Source organism: Sinocyclocheilus grahami, unplaced genomic scaffold (assembly GCF_001515645.1).
Source record: "Sinocyclocheilus grahami isolate Dianchi unplaced genomic scaffold, SAMN03320097.WGS_v1.1 scaffold1538.1, whole genome shotgun sequence".
NCBI classification, from domain to species: Eukaryota; Metazoa; Chordata; class Actinopteri; order Cypriniformes; family Cyprinidae; genus Sinocyclocheilus; species Sinocyclocheilus grahami.
The window spans coordinates 224,390-228,576 of record NW_015506717.1 but is presented as its reverse complement, the minus strand read 5'-3'; the positions used below and the strand labels follow the sequence as shown (position 1 = coordinate 228,576).

At 40.3% G+C, this 4,187-nt stretch overlaps 1 pseudogene; it reads right to left on the bottom strand.

The window, feature by feature from the left end:
* Positions 1-461: 461 nt before the first annotated feature.
* On the bottom strand, positions 462-1,215 carry LOC107571021 (uncharacterized; annotated as a pseudogene).
* Between the last annotated feature and the right edge of the window lie 2,972 nt (positions 1,216-4,187).

The window sequence follows — 4,187 nt, the reverse complement described above, 5'->3', positions numbered from 1 at the left end:
AACTTGATTCACAATGTGATGTTTTGCCAATTTTGTGTTTGGCCTGTATTTTGGTGGTTACTGCTGTTTACTTGTTTCAAACGGTCCAAACACTCCTGTCATTATGAAAGACTGAGAGCTGCTTTCACACACAGATTTGAAAGGAGTCATCAGGCTGACAGCTATCACAATCTACAATTATAAAATGATCATAACAGCTCTTCTGATAGAAACCCAGCCGTTCTCCATTATTTCAACATTCAACGTCTGGACAGGATTTAACAATTTAGCTAATTATTTACAATGTGTAGCTGTACAAATATCCCTCAAGGTGCATTTCACGTCTTCGTGATTATATCTAACGTTACTGCTCTTACATCTGGGCATTAATGAGGGCTCTCACAGCTCTCACTAACCGCCGATCCTTCGGTAGGTCTCGGTGTCTAAACGCTCGGATAAAGTGAAAGGATGCTGTCGTTAACTTATGATGACTGAATCATGACAGTGATGCACTTACCTGTGTTTTGGACATCGGGGGATTCCAGAGCGAGTGATTCTACGGATCGTATCTGATGCGCGTTTTGCCCGATAGAATCGCTGTGCTTGTCTAAATACGCAGAGCTCTCGTGCGGTCTGTTCCGTTCATTCTGCCGGTTGTGGAGTGTGTTTATTCCGTTACTCGGTCCAAGCGGCCGAACTTTACAGTCAAGCGGCCGAGCGGTAACGTTACCGCCGGCTCTCTGCTGTGAAGCAGTCGATCTGCTGCCATTTTCGGGCTTGAACATCGAGTTTCTAAGTCCCGCGACGAACCGCTCGAAAGTCAGACACCCGTGATGCGGTGCGACGCGCCTTAAACTCTCCAGAACGCCCGCGGGTAAATCGCGAGCCTCCGCGCCGCGCCACCGACTCTCAATCTCAGATATGTGAACGTAACCCCTCCTTCCATCGTCAAGAATATCGAATAAAGTCCGCAAACTGTGAAGGAAAGCTTTTGGGAGACCTTGTGTGCTGAACTCCGTGTCCTTCGGCTGCATGTTCGCTGTTTGAAAACTTGAACAAACCTTTTCTGACGCCACTTTGTACAGTATTGACTAGTTCGTTGCCTTCGCCATTAGATTCGGTTTGTATTAAGGCCATTAAGTTTTTATTTTAGCACACTTTGTCTTATTTTGCCCATCGGTTTTGTTGTCTTATTTTCATGTGAGATTTCGCTTCCGTCTCCAATCAAGCTCCCGCACACATCCTCCCCTCTGTCGCTCCGCCTAGCTAACGCTCGCGCAGCCAAAGCGATCCTCACGCTCATTGGCTAAAGGGTGAGGTGCTTCACCGTGATTGGCTGAAACTACAGCAACAAAAGCTTTGAGTTTTGCGGCACAAGTATTTGAATATCAGTAAGCAAGTCACATTTCCCGCAGATTTTGAGCAATGAGAAAACTAAACTTATGAACATTTCTTTATGATCCAATACCAAATATCAGTTTCTCATACATTCCTTTTTTTTTTACACGATGATGCACTGTGTCTCTCTCTCAGACATGACTGTGCATGAATTGTGGTATAACTTTTGTGTCCGTGGTTAAAACAAGATGTTCATTTTTTCTCCGGCATCTTGATTGCGTCATGGCAGGGGGGGGGTACTGGGGTGTTCAGTGTGCAGACTCATTGGCATGATTGAGAGCAAACGTGAGCGGTCACGGGCCTACGGCAGGGTGTGGCCAAGTAAAAAAAATAAAAAAATCTCCAAAAAATTGCTAGTTTTATTTAAATATAGCTAAAACAGCTCCTTGTTGCAAAAAATTTAAAAAAACGTTGCAGCTACAATGAGAAAGTAGCTCAATTTGGCGACAAAATGCCCAAATTGGCAATACTGGTCTCACCTCAGTCGTGGTATTGAAGGTGGATATTCACTCCCCCCACCTACAATCCCTGCGACTTGAACCCACAACCTTCGGTTTACAAGTCCGACTCTCTATCCATTAGGCCACGACTGCCCCCATGAGATAAATCCATAAAGTGACATGGAGAGATCCTATAGAGATCCCAATTAGAATTTGGTTGAAAATATTAGAATCAGTGACTGAGCCGATTGCCCTCTGGGGTCCACTTACAAATCCAAATCAAGAATTCACCAAATGGGAAAAACATCCAATTGAGACCTTGCATGTAGAGCTCTATTAAAAAAATACCTAAGTACACAGGCACACAACAAATAATGCATGCAGGGCAGAATTAGGCAAATATCCACTAATTATAAAAGTGCAAAAAATGGCAATCAAATTCTGGAAGAATCTAAGTCGCTGACTCTTACTCATACCATTATGAAGCCCTGCAATACTAAGAGGTGAGCATGCAAAACCAATCCTCTCCCTCAGCTGGTCCAGAGCTTCAGTCCTGATGTTTCACTAAAATCTACTGACCCCCATCACACTGATGCTCTGAACCAGAACAATACTGCCAAACCTACTACACTCTAAGAAGAGTTTGAACCGTTGGAGTTCAAAAAATAACTTTAAAGTGCCAATATGAACATCGAACTATAATAAAGGTTCAAAGTTGAATATAGCTTCTATAATGATCCATTGATTATTTGGCACGTTGTCAGTTCATTTTAGAACCTTTGTTGTAGCAGAAGGGTTCTTATATGAACCTGGCCTGTTGTTAAGGTTCCTTTATGATTATGAACCTTATAAGATGAACTGTAGATACTATATATATACTGTGTATATATAAGATACAGTCGATATCGAAACATCAGACTATTAATATTTTTTTCTTGGATTTTTCTAGCAAAAATGCCATCTATGTGGTACTACTACTACTAACTTTATAGCGCCTTTAAAAGTAACTTTCAAAAAGCGTTGATTTACCGTATTCAAAACTTATTAATTTAAACCAAATTACAGCACAAATGAAACCCATCACTCATTAGAAATCTCAAACACAACAACCAAGTAAAATGCAATGCTATTTGGCCCTAAAGAGAGAATACTCCATGGCATACTGCAGTGACAGTCAGAAACTGAGAGCCACCTTGACCAGGTGCAGACTCCGTGGACACAAGTTCACAATAGAGATGGGCAGACACAGGGAAAAAACATGGCTGCCCCGAAAGAGAGAGTGGCTGCATTCGAAACCGCATACTTACTGAGTAGGTACTTAATTTCAATAAGTACTTACTTAACGAATGCTAAAAGAGTACATACTCTATAGCTTGAATGTGTTAAGTACAGGGATTGAAATGAACTTTTTCACTCACCAGCCAATTTGGCTACAAAATTTTTAAGTTACCGGCCATTCATAACTTCTAGCCAAAACAAAAAAGACTGAAATACACCAACAGTTTGAGGCAGTCTACACTGGGCGTGACAAAGCGACCGTTGCAAATAATATTGTCAGTACTAGGGGTGTGCGATATTGACAAAAAATATCTCAATATTTTCTGTGATTTTATCGATAAAGATAATTAGACGATATTTTGCTGAGTGTGTTATTGTTCTGATATCTTAAGGACTACCGTGGACCGCCGACTCCTAAAGTTTTTGATATTCTTCCTATTCTGTGTGGTCAGTTCACAGCAGTGATAGAAATTAATATTTTCCAATCATTTTAAATTGATTTTTAACTTTTATGGGCATTCTCACCTTTATAAAGCCATTTTTTTCTAAAAGTGTGCATCATCTTTTGAGTCAAATTCTTCTCAATATTTTCTGATTTTATCGATAAAGATAATTAGACGATATTTTGCTGAGTGTGTTATTGTTCTGATATCTTAAGGACTACCGTGGACCGCCGACTCCTAAAGTTTTTGATATTCTTCCTATTCTGTGTGGTCAGTTCACAGCAGTGATAGAAATTAATATTTTCCAATCATTTACGCTAGCGCCATCTGTTGGTCAAAGCCATGCAGGAACACCGCTAACATTGCTTTGTTCTGTAATCTAAAGTGTATCATGCTATAGTCTGTCATTAAATAACGATTTCAGATCAATTATCTGTATGTAGTCTTTTGTGTACTAGTTACTCTGCCAGATAGTTATGGCTTCAAACATTCCAGACCAATATTTCAGTTAAGAAATCCAGGCATTTTATGAAGAAATGAAAGCCATTACACATATAAACTTAATTTATAGATGTGTATTTCGATGATTTATTAGTTTTATTAGCTGTCCCTTTCATGCATCACATGCAATGTTAGCGGTGTTCCTGCA